Source organism: Podarcis filfolensis (assembly GCF_964270895.1).
Source record: "Podarcis filfolensis genome assembly, chromosome: 4".
In the NCBI taxonomy this organism is placed as follows: Eukaryota; Metazoa; Chordata; class Lepidosauria; order Squamata; family Lacertidae; genus Podarcis; species Podarcis filfolensis.
The window spans coordinates 81,011,579-81,031,607 of NC_139607.1; the positions used below are offsets into that span (position 1 = coordinate 81,011,579).

General features: G+C 45.7%; 1 long non-coding RNA gene across 2 annotated transcripts; it reads left to right on the forward strand.

Moving 5' to 3' along the window:
• Nucleotides 1–17: 17 nt before the first annotated feature.
• LOC310760595 lies at nucleotides 18–15,692 on the forward strand. 2 transcript variants are annotated; one of them, XR_014547036.1, is made up of 4 exons: nucleotides 18–112; nucleotides 4,570–4,746; nucleotides 13,078–13,188; nucleotides 13,591–15,692. It is a non-coding gene; the product is annotated as an uncharacterized lncRNA (long non-coding RNA). The 2 variants fall into 2 exon arrangements; XR_014547037.1 differs by lacking the exons at nucleotides 13,078–13,188; nucleotides 13,591–15,692 and adding an exon at nucleotides 11,446–11,781.
• The last annotated feature ends 4,337 nt before the right edge of the window (nucleotides 15,693–20,029 follow it).

The window sequence follows — 20,029 nt, forward strand, 5'->3', positions numbered from 1 at the left end:
CTGGGGGCGGGGCAAGAGTTGCGGTTGGGGGAACTGAAAAGAGAGGCTGGGGGCTGTTTGTGAGGCGTTCTGCCGCGGGAAACGCGGGCTTGGCGGGGACGCGTGTCTGGAGGTGCAATTTCACACGTTCAACCCCCCTTTGTTATTCGGTCGTGCATTGTACACCGAAAACATTTACAGATAGGTAGCCGTGTTGGTCTGCCATAGTCAAAACAAAAAATTTTTTTTCCTTCCAGTAGCACCTTAAAGACCAACTAAGTTAGTTCTTGGTATGAGCTTTCGTGTGCATGCACACTTCTTCAGATACATTCTTCTTCAGATACGAAAACATTTAGTAATTGAAAGCTTTAATTTTATATGCGCTGTAAAGAGTACACATGCCCAATATATACCATCGTCATTATAATTATTCTTTGTTACCCAGTCTTCACCCCAACGTCCCAGGACAAGTTACAACAGTTAAAACGTGGTATGAAAAACAGTTTAAAACGACTTAAAATTGCCGAAGTGAAGTGGGTCCTAAAAACACGCATCTGGAGTGTCAAAAGAAGTACATGATTTATAAGGCGCAGTGCTTTATAGAGTGTCGGTCTTAGGATAGTGTCAGCCTATGAGCGTATAAAGTTCCAGCGTCAAAATACCAGCTTTGATCGCACTTCAGTGCCCTCACAATATCTCCCTAACTCTTTGCATTTACAAGTAGTAAACATTATTTTTACTACTGGTAAAACTGTTCCAATAAAAAAATTCATACACATGTAGGAAGAAAGCAACTCCCAAGTATCACAATTCAGCAAGCAAAACCATCTCCGGGACTTGTTTTCTTTTTGCATAATAGATAGAATCTCAATGAAATGTTTACTAAAAGAAAAAATACAGGAGAATATGCGGACTCTAAGTCTGCCTTGAGTTCCCAGCATGAGGGAAACACACTATATTGTACAGCATGGGTGGGATGACTTTAGTTTTGTGTGACATACTTTTCAACAATCAAACTTATAAAAGACTTACCGGTAATCTGGGTATGCACCTTTTGTTATTGGATAGTGGGCCTGTGCCTTTAAATGGCTAACTGGCAGTCAGAAATTCAGCTGTACATCTTTTACGAGCAATTCAATTTGACATTGTTAGCTAAGTTTCACAGGAGCTGCAAGGTAACCTTGAGGCATTGTCTATGCAAATCATTTTACAGAAAATTTTCTTTTACTTGATACTAGCAATTGTTGGCGATCTGGAGTACTTTGTGGATAAGCTAGAGGGCACTGAAGTATATTTCCATGCTTAGCTGCATAAGGAAGTTGCAGACTCAGAAGGCACTGCATTAAACAACCTATTTTATTGCTGTTTCTTTCCTAATTGAAGAGAGAGAGAGTGTGTGTGTAACATGTTTACACCTGAAAAGTGTTATTCATCTTCTTGGAAGGTAGTAGAAGTCTCCATATTGCTTTGGCAAAAGCTGTTGGGACTTCTATGGCTCTGCCTGCCGTTGCCCCCAATCCTTTTCTCTGAAGCTCTGTGGCACCTTAAAAGACTAAATAGATTTTTTATGTAGGGCAGTTCTCTTTCTTCTGGCAGGTAACCCTCCCTGAGAAATGTCATCAAGAGACACCAGTTTGTTCTTTCGCAACATTCTTGTAATATATATCTCATTAATGCTGAGGCCTTTAGTGACAATATTTCTTTCCTCTAATAATAGCTCTTCGGAAGTATTTTAGGAATCTGTTTGTCATGCAATTAAGGATGTGCTTTGTTCAGAATAAAAAAAAAGAGGGGGTTGATTGTTTATAGTAGTAAATGTGTGTTTTAAAAGAGGGGGGTGGAGTAGGAACACAGGAAATCAGTTCCTCATACGGCATGAATCACTTACATTCTTGGCAGCCAAGCTCAAGTTTACAAGAATGCTCAGTTTGATCAACTTCCTTCGAAATATTGTAAGCTGAGAGCACAAAAGTGGTTGGGGAGAACAGAACAGGAGAAAAAAGATACATGCATGGATCTGTGTAGAAGGCTTAACAAATGACAAGGAAGCAGTTAATGTAGTAAATAAATGTTCTTGCTCAAACTATGTTGCAAATTTACTATTGAACTAGTGGTCAGGTGAGCGAAGAGCAAAAAGGTATCCTCCTAAAGCTTTTTTGCATTGCAGAAATGGGAGAAGAAGTGAGAGCTGAAAATCAAGTTCACATTTTGAATGTGTTGCCCATTATGATTCTGCTTAAAGGCATTATTTTGCCCATTGTTGTTGTTGTTTAGTCGTTTAGTCGTGTCCGACTCTTTGTGACCCCATGGACCAGAGCACGCCAGGCACTCCTGTCTTCCACTGCCTCCGCAGTTTGGTCAGTCTCATGCTGCTAGCTTCAATTCTTCGGCGATCAGCCTTCTTTATGGTCCAGCTCTCACTTCCATACATCACTACTGGGAAAACCATAGCTTTAACTATACAGACCTTTGTTGGCAAGGCGATGTCTCTACTTTTTAAGATGCTGTCTAGGTTTGTTATTGCTTTTATCCCAAGAAGCAGGCGTCTTTTAATTTCGTGCCTGCTGTCACCATCTGCAGTGATCATGGAGCCCAAGAAAGTAAAATCTCTCACTGCCTCCATTTCTTCCCCTTCTATTTGCCAGGAGATGATGGGACCAGTGGCAATGATCTTCGTTTTTTTGATCTTGAGCTTCAAACCATATTTTGCGCTCTCCTCTTTCACCCTCAATAAAAGGTTCTTTAATTCCTCACTTTCTGCCATCAAGGTTGTGTCATCTGCATATCTGAGGTTGTTGATATTTCTTCCGGCAATCTTAATTCTGGCTTCGGATTCATCCAGCCCAGCCTTTCGCATGATGAATTCTGCATATAAGTTAAATAAGCAGGGAGACAATATACAGCCTTGTTGTACTCCTTTCCCAATTTTGAACCAATCAGTTGTTCCATATCCAGTTCTAACTGTAGCTTCTTGTCCCACATAGAGATTTCTCAGGAGACAGATGAGGTGATCAGGCACTCCCATTTCTTTAAGAACTTGCCATAGTTTGCTGTGGTCGACACAGTCAAAGGCTTTTGCATAGTCAATGAAGCAGAAGTAGATGTCTTTCTGGAACTCTCTAGCTTTCTCCATAATCCAGCGGATGTTTGCAATTTGGTCTCTGGTTCCTCTGCCCCTTCAAAATCCAGCTTGCACTTCTGGGAGTTCTTGGTCCACATACTGCTTGAGCCTTCCTTGTAGAATTTTAAGCCTAACCTTGCTAGCGTATGAAATGAGTGCAATTGTGCGGTCATTACTAAGAGGCAAAACTGGAGTCAATTCCAGACGAGCCAATTCCAGACGAGAGTACCTATATTATATATATATATGTATATATATATATGCATCATTTTTAAGTATACACTTAGCGTGTTTTATGTATATATCTAAAAGGGTAAATTATGAAGTGGTTCTAAATTGTTTGGGCTGGTCAAGACCAGCACAGGGACTGTAGCAGCCCCTGTCTTCGTGAACAATCAGTAATGCAACAAGAAACTGAGTAAATGAGCAAGAAATAAAGCACAACGGAGCTAAAATACCTACCGTATTTTTTGCTCTATAAGACGCACCAGACCACAAGACGCACCTAGTTTTTGGAGGAGGAAAACAAGAAAAAAAATATTCTGAATCTCCGAAGCCAGAACAGCAAGAGGAATCGCTGCGCAGTGAAAGCAGCAATCCCTCTTGCTGTTCTGGCTTCTGGGATAGCTGCGCAGCCTGCATTCGCTCCATAAGATGCACACACATTTCCCCTTACTTTTTAGGAGGGAAAAAGTGAGTCTTATAGAGCAAAAAATATGGTACTTCCCATAAACACTGATGGGATCTGAAAACTGCACATGACTAACTCAGAAAGAGCTCATTGGGTTGCGTTATACAGCTCATTGAAAATACCACCTCAGTGTGTGGTGACGGGGGGGCGGGGGAGCAAATTCCATACCACAGATGATTTTAAAAGGTTTTGAAAACAAAACTGCTAGTAAGGCTCTGGTGGTGGGAACATCCCATGCCTAGACTTCTGCTAATGAGACATTCCTGTTGAAAGAAAAAGATATTGCACGGTGGTAGAAGATCTGCCTTGTGGGCAGAAGGTCCTAAATTCAATCTGCGGGTAAAGCTGGAAGGGACTCAAACCATGGAGAGCTTCTGCCTGTCACTGAAAGTAGTGCTGAGATTGAGGGACAAATAGGCTGATTCAGTATAAGGCAGCTTCCTATGTTCCCGAGTTTTTTATTCCAGAAAGGAGGGATTGCATGTTCTGCTGGTTCCCCCCCCCCCCCCAGCTCCTTTGCTCCTTGAAAATCTGCTCTGGAAGGTTTGGGGACCCTCCAGAGAAGCATGAGAGGCAGTGGGTGGGGAGAAGAGATTGGCCAAAAGAATCTGTTGCCTCTGCTTGATCCAAATTCCATCCTTGAATGGGAGCACACAGAGGACTAGTTGGGATCCGAGGCATATTTTTATAGATTTCGTCTCGCTCCATGTACTGTTTCATTTCCCCCCGTTTTGAAAAAGGATATGATAAAAGCTCTGCATCTCCTTTACATCTGCAGGTGTAGCAGTGGACGTGCTGGACCGTTTGTCTTTCCTTGGTAATGGACTGGATGAGAGCCAACAAACTGAAGCTCAGACAGGAGAAGACCGAAGCACTCTTTGTGGGTGGTCAAGGACTAGAATGGATGGGAGGTGACCTGCTCTTGATGAGGTTACACTCCCACAGGAAGGAGCAGGTATGTAGCTTGGGGGTACTTGTGGATTCATTGCTGTCCTTTGACGGTCAAGTGGCCTCGGTGGCTGGAGTGCCTTGCATAAGTGGCCCACTACGCCCCTATCTGGCCAGGGGTAGCCTAACTTCTGTTGTCTATACTCTGGTAATGTGTTGTATCTGGGGCTGCCTTGTGGAATTCAGCAGCATTGGATGTATTTAAATGAGGAATTATAAAATTCTAGAATAGACTAACACAGTAATTCTTTCCTGTATAACTAGGTTGGGAAGGGGTAGAGGAGAAAAGCTTTGCCAGAGCTCTTTGTCCACCATGGAGACTCCCACTATGTTTGTGTGAAATCCTTTGGGCATAGATCTACTGCTGGCCTTAACTAGTGTTAAGCCCTGAAACTGGGCATTCCAGGGGTGAGACAGAATCAGCCCTAGATCTGTTTGATCCATGGAGGCTGGTTCATTAGGGCATATGGGGCAGTGCCCCACCAGTGTCAAGCTTTTTATTTCTTGCTGTTGTGTATTGAGTCAAAGGATTTTATATCTGTATTATTATTGTCTGTATTTGCATTAGGGTAAAGTAACTGCCTTTTGGTTCCAGAGGGTACAGCTACCATTGGTTCATTTAAGCTGCTGTATTTGGATCCTCTGTCTTATTGGTTTCCTCCAAAAGGCAGGACTGTGATTGCCTGATATTGTTCCCTCCAAAATGTATCTCTTCTAGCTAGTTCCCTGTCCCTATAAATGTAGATCTCCCCTCCTAAGGTCTCAGTCTTGTTTGCTTTAATAAAGAAGTGTTACTACAGAACTGTCTCCAGCATATTATGTCAAAAGAGCTGAAATCACAAACCCCACGTCACAACAACTGGCGACGAAGGTGGGATCCAGAATGCTGAGGAGCGGTTAAACGCAGCCCTGCCTCAGAGTCCGGATTGTAGCTAAGAACAAGACTCACTAGCCGGCTGAGAAGACGACCCTGCCCACAGGACAATGGAGAGTCCAAGGGTATTGGAGCCCTTCCAGCCATCAGAGCCCCACACGTGGGAAGACTACGTCGAACGCTTCGAGTTCTTCACAGTGGCTCAAGGGATCACCGATGCCAGCAAAAGAAGGGCCACATTCCTGAGCTACTGTGGGCCTGAGACCTTCAAGCTGGCCAAGGCATTGCTTGCTCCAGCGAAGCTAAGTGAGACACCTCTCAAAGATATTCTTGCCTGCCTGACAAGCCATTTGGCGCCTACTGAGACCAAGATGGCCCGGCGGTTGGAGTTTCATAAGAGGCAGCAGCATGCTGGGGAGTCTGTATCTGCATTCCTAGCTGAACTGCGGAAGCTCGCTCAGCACTGCGACTTCCAAGATCTGGAAGAGACTCTCCTGGATCGGTTTATCGGTGGTCTAAGCAGCAAGAAAGCCAGAAGACGCATCGTGGCTAAAGAAGAGGTTACCCTTGCTTCAGCCTTGAAGGAGGCCACCGCCACGGAGAATTATGAAAGAGAGGAGCTTGATGCCAGTCGCAAGGCCCCTAAGCCACAGATAGAAGTTGCGCATGCCATGGACGAGCTAGAGGCTACTCCGAGCCAAAGCCCAGTCCGTGGGGTCGAGTCAGTGCGTCAGGCCTGCACAGTGCTCAAAGATCACCGAGGCAGGTGCCCTGGTTGTGGCGGAAACCATGAGCGGAAGAGTTGTCGTTTCCGGGATGCTATGTGCCGGACATGCGGGAAGACAGGTCACATCGCCAGGGTCTGTAGATTGGCGGCGTTGGGAGCGACAGGAGCAACTAGACTGGAGCATTGCAGACCGTCCACGGCAAACCATGTTCTAAAGGACTGCCACTACGTAACGGAGATCAACGGGAGGGTCGTGCAGTTTCCAGCGCAAGGCAAGGCACACGTCAAGGTGAAGATTGAGGGTCAGCTGTGCGACATGGAGGTGGACTCCGGATCTGGATTCACTATCGTGTCGGACCAGACCGCGAGGACATTCTTCCCCAGGGGTAAGTTGCCCCCTCTGGAGCCCTTCCCGGCAACCTTGCAGTCATACTCAGCGGGCCGCATCCATGTCATGGGAATGTGTGCCGTGAGAGTACAGTTCCGGGACAGACAGGCGGTACTCAAACTGGTGATTGCAAAGGGCAGTCGCCCCAGTCTCCTGGGCACTGACTGGTTCCCGGCCCGGGACTGAGTATATCAGGGCTTAATTCAATCCAAACCTGCCCTGACATGAGCGAGGCATTATGCAAAGAATTTGCTGGTCTCTTTAATGGAAAACTGGGTTGTTATAAAGGGCCCCCAGTTGACTTCGAATTGGACCCTGGGGTGGCCCCAATCCGACTCAAACCAAGGCGAGTGCCATTTGCACTGCAACCCAAGATCGAAGCAGAGCTGGATAAATTGGTCAAGCAGGGAGTTCTCTCACCCGTGGACTCTGCTAAGTGGGAGACTCCAATCGTCACGCCCCTTAAAGCAAATGGGGAAGTCAGGATCTGTGCAGATTACAAATGTACTATCAATAAGGCACTCAGGGGAAACTCATACCCCATTCCAGTCGTATCACATCTGTTGGCTAAACTGGCTGGGGGCAAGGTGTTCGCCAAAATTGACCTGGCACAAGCTTACCAGCAGCTGCCAGTTACCCCACAATCAGCGGAAGCACAGACTATTGTCACACATAAAGGGGCGTTCAGAGTTAACAGATTACAATTTGGAGTTTGTGTGGCCCCAGGGATTTTTCAAGGGCTCATGGAACGCCTGTTAAGAGGTCTGCCGGGGGTCTTGCCATTTTTTGATGACGTTTTGATTGCTGGAAAAGACCCACAGGAACTGGTGGCGCGTGTCCGTGCAGTGTTGCTCAAGTTCCAGGAGGTGGGGTTGCAACTGAAAAAGGAAAAATGCAGTTTTGGGGTGCCAACTGTGGATTTCTTGGGGTTTAAAATTGATGCATCAGGCATCCACCCCACAGATGCTAAGATTAAGGCCATCATCGAGGCACCACGACCACAGAACAAGACGCAGTTGCAGTCATTCCTGGGACTTATTAACTTTTATCATTCGTTCTTACCCCAGAAAGCTTCGGTAGCTGAACCATTACATCGACTGTTGCAGAAAAAGAATGTGTGGCGATGGGGGCAGGGGCAGCAGAAGGCTTTTGACTCCTTGCGAGGAATGCTGAGTAGCAGGAGCGTCCTTGCTCATTACGATGAGTCGAAGCCGCTGGTCCTGGCATGTGATGCCTCTCAATACGGCCTGGGGGCGGTGCTGAGTCATAGGGAACCGGATGGGTCGGAAAAGCCCATCTCTTTCTATTTCCGTACGTTGTCGCCCACGGAGCGCAACTATGCTCAAATTGACAAAGAGGCGCTTGCAATTGTGGCAGGAATCAAAAAGTTCCATGATTATGTGTATGGTCGCCATTTCTCCATTGAAACGGACCACAAACCACTGTTAGGGTTGTTCAACCCGAACAAACAAACGCCACAAATTCTCTCCCCCAGAATGTTGCGTTGGTCTATATTCCTGAACGGGTTCCAGTATACCTTGACCCATGTGCTGGGGAAACGGTTGTGCCACGCTGATGCGCTGAGTCGATTGCCTCTTCCTGGCGGGAGCAATGTGGATCCTGCTCCAGCGGAGCACATAATGATGCTGGAAACACTTCCGGGGGCTCCTGTAACGGCTACTGATATAGCTGAGAAAACAAGGAAAGATGCTGTTCTCTCCCGTGTGCTCACTTGGGTGGGGAGGGGGTGGCCAGGTGGTCCGCATGAAGACAAATTCAGGCCTTATGCGACAAGGCAGCACGAGTTGTCCATGCATAAGGGTTGTCTCCTGTGGGGAGATAGGGTGATCATCCCAGCACCACTGAGAAACAGGGTTCTTGAGACGCTTCACATGGGACACCCGGGAATGGTCAGGATGAAGTCGCTAGCCCGATGTTATGTGTGGTGGCCTGGAATGGACCAGAACATAGAACAATGGGTACGAACATGCAAGGCATGCCAAGAGGTGCGGCCAGAAGTGGCCAGAGCACCAGTTCACTGGTGGGAGCAGTCCAGATCTCCCTGGAGCCGGCTGCACTTAGATTTTGCTGGGCCATTCCAGGGGAAGGTCTTTTTGGTTATCGTCGATGCATATTCCAAATGGTTAGAAGTGGCGATGGTCCCTAGCATGGCATCAGCTGCCGTAATCAAGGTGTTGAGGCAGCTGTTTGCAACCCACGGGTTACCTGAGACCATTGTATCAGATAATGGGGCAGCTTTTGTATCCCAAGAATTCAGGGCATTCTTGGCTGATAACTTCATAAGAGGGGTCACATCCGCGCCCTTTCACCCATCCTCCAATGGGCAGGCTGAGCGCATGGTAAGAACAGCCAAAGAATCCATTGCGCGCTTAATGGAGGGTAACTGGTCAGCTCGCATCGCGCGAATGTTATTCTTGCAGCATGTGACACCGTGTACTGCGACGGGCAAGTCGCCAGCTGAGCTGCTCTTGGGTAGAAGACTGGTAACGGTGCTGGATTATGTCCACCCCGATAAAATGCCAAACCGTAATTCAAGAGCAACCCCCCAGGCTGAGGCTGACACAACAAGGTATCTCGCCCCTGAAGATCTGGTCTGGGTGAGGAACTATTCACGAGGTTCGCGGTGGGTGGCTGGTGTGGTCACCCGGACTAGTGGACCAGTGTCCTACTATGTGACCTTGGAAAATGGGCAAGTTTGGAAGAGACATATAGATCAGCTGAGGCGCCGGGTGCTCAGCAGGGAGGGGTCAGATAATTCATCACTGGCTAACGACGCAGAGCTGCAAGACCAGAGTGAAAATGGCCCAGAGGTGCAGTCACCAGGGGCTTCAGCAAATGAACCAGGGTCTGCTAGTCCTCAGGAGGACGAGGTACAGGTAGGGGACCCTGCGATGTCTGGGACTCCATCTGTTCCTGACGAAACCCCTATAGCACCCCCCCTACCACAGGTAACATCCAATCCAGAACCGGAAACACCTGTTGTCAGGAGATCAAGTAGAAGTTGTAGGACCCCACAGTACCTGAGAGATTACGTCTGCGGTGCTCACTAGGGGGGGAGGGGTGTTGTGTATTGAGTCAAAGGATTTTATATCTGTATTATTATTGTCTGTATTTGCATTAGGGTAAAGTAACTGCCTTTTGGTTCCAGAGGGTACAGCTACCATTGGTTCATTTAAGCTGCTGTATTTGGATCCTCTGTCTTATTGGTTTCCTCCAAAAGGCAGGACTGTGATTGCCTGATATTGTTCCCTCCAAAATGTATCTCTTCTAGCTAGTTCCCTGTCCCTATAAATGTAGATCTCCCCTCCTAAGGTCTCAGTCTTGTTTGCTTTAATAAAGAAGTGTTACTACAGAACTGTCTCCAGCATATTATGTCAAAAGAGCTGAAATCACAAACCCCACGTCACAACACTTGCCATCTTGCTGCCGTTAGGGTGAGGTCTTCTGGTCATTCTGATTTAACTAGGTGACCTGCTTTATTTTAGACAGCCCAAATGGACTTGTAATCAGCCAGAAGGGCTGCTGTGTGAGGTTAAAGTATTTACTGTTATTTTAATGCTTGTCTTTCTGCCAGCAAATGCCTTAAGTCACTGACAGCAATGCTTTCTTATGTATGTTTACCCATAAACAAGACCCACTGTGTTCAGCGAGGCATACGCCCAGGTAAATGCGCCTAGCATTGCAGCCTGAATGAAGCACCTCTACTCTTAAGCTTCCATATAAATCACTCAGAACTCAATTTATTGATACACACAAAAACATTTTAATATTTTTACCTGTTAATTTTAATTGTTCTCAATAGTTTTTACTGATAATTTTAATATTTGTTGTAAACCACTTTGAGGCTTTATTACAATCAACAGTATGTAAATTTTGATAATTAATTAAAAGGAGAACTAAGGTGGCAGTTCTGGCTCTTGTCAAGAAGGCCCCCACAACTAACAAACCAAGCTAAACTCTGGCACCAGCAATAGCTTTGAGCTTAGAAATCTGTCTAATGCAGTAGTTTGCAAACTCCCCCCCCCACCCCAGTCCTATTGAAAACTGCTGAAGGTCTTGGCGGATCACTCAGGGTATTTCTGCCCACTGCAGTGATTGTGATACCCTGTGCTATATGCCGTATGATTTTAAACTCTATTTTTTGACGCTTTTATTTTTTTTCTATACTGTATTTTGTAAAGAAATAGAATTCAAATTGTAATACAGTATAGGAAATAAAAGAAGCCATGCAGATACCACTAAAAAGGCGTACAACTATAGACTGATGGATGTGTCCACAAATCCACAAGTGTGCCCTGGACCACCTGAATGAATCTTGTGGACCACAATTTGGGAACCCCTGGTCTAATGCTTTCACGTACCTCTGCATGGGAGAATAAGGATGCAGTCATGAAATCCTTCCACTGAAAAATATATATCGTCTTTCCACAGCTGTGGTTTTATTTCATCACAAGAGGCGCACGTGGCATAGAACATAGAAGAATTGTGGGAGTTCCTTGCTTTATGGTGCCATTTCCGTGGGGAAAGGAAGAGCACAATAATAAGATTCACTGACTATGTGTGCATATATTAATTCCTGTAAAATAGTAATTGGAAGTCATGCTTCCATTTCTCCTGAAACCCAGGAGAAAAATAATTATTCTGTTGTAAATATTTGGCTGGAGGGTTTTTGTAACAAACCTTAATGTTTTCATAGAAATCAGTGAGTGACTAATGCTTGGGAGCTGACTGAATTCATTCCAAGACCAAGAGTTATGAAACTGTGCTTTGAGCTAGCTTCCTTTCACATTACCACTCTGTCAAGTAGAGCCCTGACCTTTCAGGACCACCCTCTTCAGGAATGGAGGTCATTCTGCCTGCATCCTGTCTCACGAAGGCACACCCCTCCCCCTCCAAGTGCAAGAGAGTTTCTGCTGCAGACGGACTGTGACATTTTGCTTCCCTGTACAGTTTCTGCTATGGATTTTTGTTTGCCAGTGAAAGACAACAGTGGCGAAGCGAACATGAATAAAAACACGCACAGCAAAAGAAACACAGTACTGTAACAGCCTTTCACTTGGAAATGCATCATGAGCTACTGAAATAGACGGCAGAGGAGCTGGAAGTGTACCATTAATAGACAAGCTGCATCTTCCTTACTTAGATACTGTGTGGTATGATACTAAACTGAGCACTATTTCTGGGGTTCTCTTCATCTCTAGCAGTGTTTCTCTACTAACTTGTGATCCTTTTCTTAGAGTCAGTTCCCTGTGTTATCCTCTGTTTGGAGGCTAGGCCAGTGCCGCAAAACCTCAAGCCGAGGGGTTGAAATGTGACCTCTCAAAACCAAGTCACACCTCTCACTGGCACTATTTTTCAGCCTCCTTGAAGTTTTTCTTGCCCACCTGGACTGTGTTCTTGAACTCTCAATTATGCTTCTTGCCTGAATGGAGGCATCTGAGTGTTTGCAAAACGAGTCTATTGTATAAAGATGAAATTTACATTAGGTGCGCCACCCATTTTGTCTCTGGCCCCACCCATGTGCCCCCCTCGACCCCCACAGAAGGTTGTCCAGAAGGGAAGGTTGCCCACTGTCTCCAAACAGTTCCCTACCCCTGCTAGGTACATCTGTCAGGTTCCATTTTTAACTCCGTACTCCAGTTTAGGAGGCCTTCTGCCTACCTTCTAAATGCTATAACCAAGGTAAAGGTAAAGGGACCCCCGACCATTAGGTCCAGTCCTGGCTGACTCTGGGGTTGCGGCGCTCGTCTCGCTTTATTGGCCGAGGGAGCCGGCGTACAACTTCCAGATCATGTGGCCAGCATGACTAAGCCGCTTCTGGCGAACCAGAGCAACGCACGGAAACGCCGTTTACCTTCCCGCCAGAGCGGTACCTATTTATCTACTTGCACTTTGACGTGCTTTCGAACTGCTAGGTTGGCAGGAGCAGGGACTGAGCAACGGGAGCTCACCCCATTGCGGGGATTCGAACCACCGACCTTCTGATCGGCAAGTCCTAGGCTCTGTGGTTTAACCCACAGTGCCACCCGCATTCCTTTTATAACCAAGGACCCTTCTCCAATTTGGTTTAAACTACTCAGAATCACTATCTGCTCTCAAAATGACCCTTGCCAGCAGGAAACAATCAAAGCATCTCAATTTGCCATGCTACCTTTGGCACTTCCTTGAACACGCTTATCTATCCCCCTGCAATTCAATTCCTTCTCACTTACTTCTACAGGAGTAACAAACACATTTGAACATGTTGCAGGTGGCAGATTTTGGCGGTACCGTTAAAAAACATAAATTGCCATATTTATTATAATTATTAACTTCTTTTTACCTCTAGGAAAGGCAGCCACTTGGATTTTCCCCTTCAGGCACAATAATATCTTGTGCCATCTCATCTTGGAGCAACCACACTCACCTGGGTCAATCAGTAACCATGAGTCAGACAAAGGTAAAACAAAGCTTTGTTTTCTGTATGCAGATGTGTCTTGCTTGGAGTGCCTTTCTGTTACACAAGGGCTGCTGCCCTGGCCAGAATGCCCTGCCTTGCCAGAGCATAGATAATAAACTGATGCTGAGCTGAAATCCCTGAGTGGCTCCCGTTTCCCAAAAATACAGCCCCAACCATGTGATAACTGGGTCTCAAGGGCACACAGCCATTTTAAAGGAAAAAGCGTTACCACTACTATGAGATAACTTTTACTCCTAGTTTTTCAGGTCTTATGATTTTGCTTAAAACCAGTAAATAAAAAAATAATAAGTTACTGTGCTGAAAAATATCTACAAATCACCCACCGGCTCACTCACCAACCTGTAATCCCTGTTATTGCCTGATTTATCTTTCCTGGAATAGATTGCAAACCTCTGTAGCAAGGTCTATGCTACTTCTGTACAGGATCTGGGACACAGTGCTAAAGCCAGTGATGTTTTCTAGAGGGCTGCATTTGCGTTGGATCTAAGCATGAATTCCCTTGCTCTGTTTACCTCACTTACCTTACATGGCTGCTACCAGGACAAACAGCATCGCTCCCATGTAGCCTACCCTTCTAGATGAAAAGCAGGCAAGCAAATGTTTGTGTAGTAAATAGCTTCATGTTGCATGACAAGATCACACCCATACTTTAACTTATTTTAACCTTCATTTTCAAACCTTATTTCTTGGTAAAGAATGGGGAGGGAGGGAATTTTTCTTTCTTCAGTTCCCCCTTCCCTCCAAGCACTGGGCAACTGGGATCAGCACAGAAATACTTGGCCTATAACTGAGAGACAGCCATGTGCTTTGACCTTCATTTTTACTAGGTGGGGGGTGTGAAAGTCCAGGCAGGGTGAGGTTTTTTTGTTTTAGTTTTCCTTAAAAATTGGAGGGGGGACTGCCTCTCGCATTATCCTAGCTTATTCTGGACTTTCACATCTCTACCTACTCTATATATTTTTTATAGTCTAGCAACAGATTTTCTATAAAATATTGAGCTGCTTTTAAGACAGGGATTCAAGACAGGGATGTTGTGGTGCTTCCCGTCCTCTCCCTTTCACACTCTACAAGATAAAGCCATTCAAGAGTTTTAATTAGAGAGCAAACACAGGCTGTCACTTTCCACTGTGTGACGCACATAAAAACCTATTTGCTTGTTCCAGTCTCACGCGTGCAGAACAGAACAGCTATATGAGAGCTGTTACTGCCTTTCTTAAGGCACTCAGGATATAAATGGTCACAACAGCATCAATAAGCGTGTATGTTAAAATTGGGCCTTCCACCCAAATGAACAAGAGGAGAAGCAAGCTAAATGCAGTGAAAAAATAGTTTTTGAAGATTTAAGACAGGGATGGGGAACCTCAGGCCTGGAGGGGGGATGTCTCCCCCCAGACCTCTCTGCCTGGCCCTTGGCATCTTCCCGGGCCATGCCCACTCGCTGGCTGACCTTGCATCTCACCCACCTTGAGTGTTTTTGCTCGGCTGGAATATCCTTGAACACTGATAATGACTCTTGCTTGAAGGGAGGATAGAGGGGTGTGTAGAAATTTGCCCACAAGTTAAAAGATAAAATTCATTGTTCCACACACTTTTGTGTATGGCTCCATCTGCTTTGTTCCCCCATCGCCTCAGGGTTGAGGAATGAGGCGCTCCACCCCTGTTTTAAGGGATGAATTTATCACAGGAGGTAAAAAAAATAGTTGTGCTCATTTAATGGAAGGTCTCATTCTAAGGATAGTAACAAAACAGTGAAAGAAAAACAGGGTTGCTGTTGGAAAAAGGCAGTTTTCCTCCTCCGTAAAGTGTGGTTCAATTTACTTGATGCTCTGATGTCATTACTAAGTGTGTTTCTACCTGCCCTGCATCACTGAGTGCCACTGGCAGAATGCTCAGTGTGATGAGGACGCAAATTGTATTCCACCTTGCAGTAATACAGGAGGGAATTTCACATGGGCCTTCTGTTTTTTGCAAGGTATAGTTCTGCCCAAGATTGCAGAAACGCCACCCACCCCATCAAACATTCTAGGGTCCTCTAAATGCTACACAACTGGCAAGTATGTCTCTGTAGATTTGGGAGGACCTCCCCTGTGTCCCTCTAAATATGTTGACAAAAAAGAGAGCTAGAATGGGGAGAATCAGGAACTGTTTGACCCACCCCATGAAAAATCACAAGAGGAAGAGCTGCAGCTGCTGTAAACCAATCTATTTGTTTTAGCAAAGTAGAAGGGTATTCACTTTCCATGCAGAAATTCCCAGGTTCAATCCCTGGCATCTTAATTTAAAAGGTGTAATGAAAAGCCTCTGCCAGAGACCCTTTAGACCCTCTGGCAATCAGAATGAACAGTGCTGTGCTGGATGGATAAATTATCTGACTGGGTAGGAGTGGCCAACCTATGACCCTCTAAGTTGTTGGATTCCCATCAGCCCCAGCCAGCCCAACTGATGGTCAGGGATGATGACTTGTAGTCCAAAAACATCTGGAGGGTCACTGAAATATACTCAGAGTCGCAAAGTGATTTCATGCTCTTTATTCAGCTCATAGTGGTGAGGAGGAATGAATGAATGTCCCCTCAAAGTATCTGCTTTATATACATTATTTACACAATGGGCTGCACATGATTGGCTCATTCTGGAATTCTACTGTAAGCCAATCAGGTTGTAGATTCACTTATATCTAGAGCATGATTGGGTGGTTCCTGCCAACCAATCATACTGCTGCATTGTTCTAGGACCAATCAGACTGCTGCATTCTGAATCCTATTGTTCTAGGACCAATCAGACTGCTGCAGTTTGGATCCTATTCAACTCAGTACATAACAGTTACACATTCTCCATCCCCGCTGTAGTAAAACAGCTTCCCCCTGTGTGTGTTTTTAAATGTATTTTTATTAAAGATGTTCTTGATTTACAAAGGTATGGGCAATGTCTCTTGTATTTTTTTTCCATGTACCTTTTTTTTTTTTACAAATCGGCTTCATTTGTTGAGACATTAGGAAGAATAGGGGGAAAGAGGTGGAGTGGGAGGAAAGATGAGTGGGGGTGGGGTCAGGTGGTGATGTTTCTATTTTACTTAATATATGTGGGGTTTTGTGTCAGTGTTGCTTGTGCAGATTCTCTGCTGTTCATTTGTGTTCCTTTAGTGGTGAGGTTGGGGTTGGCCTGGGGTGTGGTTGTTTGTTTGTGATTGGATGTGGTGGTCTTTGTTTTCATGTGTGAGTGGGGTGGGTGGGTGTTTTGGATCAGGTTAGCCATATTGATTTGTATGCTGTTGATGGATTTTTGTCATTGTCTTGTTGGGTTGTGTGTGTGATAAAGGGGAGCCATACAGGGGTGAAGGTGTCTTCTTCTATTTGTACCCGTGTCAGTTTCAGTTTATTGGTTAATTTTTTTAGTAAGGCTGTTTACAGCTTCCCCCTGTTGATTGATACTTGTCATTTGGGCCACAGCTACTTTTGGTGGTTTTGTTTTTGTAAAACTTTTGCCCACGCTAGCGGGCAGAATAAATGGCAACTGGAAGACTCCAGGTCTGTGTTCTCCAACCTGGATTTTATGAGTCATAAGATCCCACTCAGCATCAAATTATAGCACACACAGCAGAGACTGAAAAAGAAAAGGGCTAAAAATGTAAAATAAAGCCAAGCCTGCTGCAGAGCTTTACAAAGCAAGTAAATATCCTTGAGAGAAGCTAAAAACTGACTGGTGTGGGAAGGAAGTTCAGAATGGGTATACAAATCCTTGAGCTTCAGAAGACTATAAGCAGCAAACAATAGTATGATAATGACACCAAAAATCCATACACATCGGAAGCACTTTAAAATGAAAGCATATGCTGCTAATTGTATAACACTAGAAACCACTTAATTAGTAGGTATTGTACAAGGGACCAGTCACACCTACACATACCATGGGCAGTGAATACCTTTACCGAAGTCCCACATTTACTCCCCGGTGCAGTGTGGATAAGATTACAGCTTACAGTCCTATACACACCTGGGAATCCTATGAATGCTCACCTGAGAGTAGCACACAAAGCCACCATCAGCACGGACAGTGATCAGGGATGGAGGAAACTGTAGTCCAGCAACATCAGGAGGACTACAGGTTCTCCAGCTCTATCTAAGGGACCTCTCAAGGGAGAACTGAATGTGCAGGGGACATATTTTTTTAAAAAATGATTATTATTGCAATTTAAAATTAACAGAATAATCTTTTCCTTTTACATTTACATACATAATCTACTTATTCTTCTATACATATTCATCTACTCTATATTATAATTGACTTTCCCCTACCTCTTAACAGCTTCATCTTCTCTCTTTATTTCATTTTCTTTTGTACTGTGTTCTCATATAAAAAAAAGGTAAAGGACCATTAGGTCCAGCCGTGACCAACTCTGAGGTTGCGGCGCTCATCTCGCTTTATTGGCCAAGGGAGCCGGCGTACAGCTTCCGGGTCATGTGGCCAGCATGACTAAGCCGCTTCTGGTGAACCAGAGCAGCGCACGGAAACACCGTTTACCTTCCCGCCGGAGCGGTACCTATTTATCTACTTGCACTTTGACGTGCTTTCGAACTGCTAGGTTGGCACCTTTTCTTTGTATAAGATATCTCCTCTGATTGTCTTTTATTTTGTGAAATTTATTCTAGGCACACCCGTTTGGATTTGGGAACCATGTTGACACATATAACTTTTAAAACAATCCTGTTCTTTTTTCACCTTTAAACTTGAGTGATTTCTTATTGCTTCTGTCATTTTGGCTAATTCAATGTATTCGCACTATTGCTTTTGCCACTCTTCCTTAGTTGGTATCACATCCCCTTTCCAATACTTGGCAATTAATTCTCTAGCCGTAGTTGTTGCATAAAGCAACACTCTTTTACTTACTCTAGGAATGTTTATTGGGGGGACAGATTCATTTGTTCCAACAAAGTTTGATCTCCAAGTGAAGCCTTCTTAGCTGAGGTGCTCATACTCCAGCACTGCCTCTTTCCTGGATAATGTTGAACTTCAATGTTGGCCGAGAACCTTACGGTTTCCTCTTCTTCATTACGTCCCTCTTGGCTCATTACCTGTGCTGAGATGGGGCCCCAGGCAAGGAGGCAGTTGGCTGCTTGGGACCCCATACTGAAGAGCAGAGGCTTCTCTAGATCCCTGTTTGGGTTACTTGGTAGACAAGTTCTGGCTCAGGGCCTTTGACTTGGGTCTAGCCTTTCTATGGCCTTCCTTGCTGCTCATTTTGAACGGGCCACAGTGGGGGTCATCATCACAACCACTTTGTGCAACTGAGTGGAGATCACCATCCTAACTACTTCCTGCAGGCTCATAGAATTACAGCGCACACTCCGTGGGGTCTCTGCTGGTAGAGGCCAAGTGGGCAGGATTTGCTCCCATTGTAACACTTTGCTGTCCCCTACCCCCTGGAATAGATGTCAGCCTCCCTGCAATGCAGGGGGTCGGACTAGATTGACCCTTAGGGTACCTTCCTACTCTTCCAATTCTAAGATCTCAGCTATATGTGCTAAACTTAGAGACGGCACCCGGGTGGGGTGACTAATGCTGACCCGTGTCTCTGGTGGCGCTAGTCTTTGGAGCGAAAAGTCTGCCTTTCCCACTTGCATCCTCCTGCTTACTTTGCCCCACAGAATCCAGTTACAGCCATCAGCTCCTATCTGCATAGCACCACCCTGGGTCCAGAGCAGGAGTGGGGAACCTCAGGTCAAATGCAGTCCTCCAGGCCTCTCTTCCTGCCCCTCTGCACTCTCCCAGGCCACGTCAACTCTGCAAGCCACAACCCTCACCGGTCCTCCTGCCCCACGCCTTGAGCGCTTTTGCTTTGCTGAAATGTGCCCTTGTGTTGCGCTAATGCCTTTAGCATGCCTGGATGGAGGGCGAAGATCAGTGTGGGGCTGCAGAAACATCCCGCTTGCATGCCTGGATTGTACAAAGGTAAGGGCCACAACTGTTTTCTTTGTCCATGGAGTTTTCTTGGCAGGGATACTGGAGTGGCTTGCCAGTTCCTGCTCCAGGTGGATCACGTGAAGCTGAGGCTCCAATACGTTGGCCACCTCATGAGAAGAGAAGACTCCCTGGAAAAGACCCTGATGTTGGGAAAGATTGAGGGCACAAGAAGAAGGGGATGACAGAGGACGAGATGGTTGGACAGTGTTCTCGAAGCTACCAGCATGAGTCTGACCAAACTGTGGGAGGCAGTGGAAGACAGGAGTGCCTGGCGTACTCTGGTCCATGGGGTCACGAAGAGTCGGACACGACTAAACGACTAAACAACAACAAAGGACCACAACCACTGCTCCAGCCATTTTTGCCTCTGGCAAATGGCCCATGGAAGGTTGCCTTTGAGGGAATGCAGGTTGAAAATAGTTTCCCCCACCCTGGTCCGGAGCATGCCAGAACGCCGGGAGCACAGCGAGGTAACATTTTTGCAGCCTTCCTCACGGTACATTTCCGAAGCAGCCTTTGCTAGTAAACAAATGCCAATCCTCGATCTATTCAGAGGTCATTCTGAAAATCTCACATTCTTTCCCCGAACAACAGGATTAGACAACAATGGTGAAATACCTGTGAGCTGATTTATAGTTAGCATTCCCAGAATTCTTGTTGTGCCTGGAGGAGTGCCTGTGCACCTTCTCATTGGTTTTTAGTTAGCATTTTTGGTCTCTCTCACACACAGCCCAGTCTCAGGCTTTTGTTTTGTGCAAAGGTTTTCATGATGGGTGAACCTCGGGGCTGAAGTCCAGGACTTTGCAGCTCAAGGGACCTCCCCCCACCCACAAAATGACCACCTGGAGAGCGGCAGGTGTTG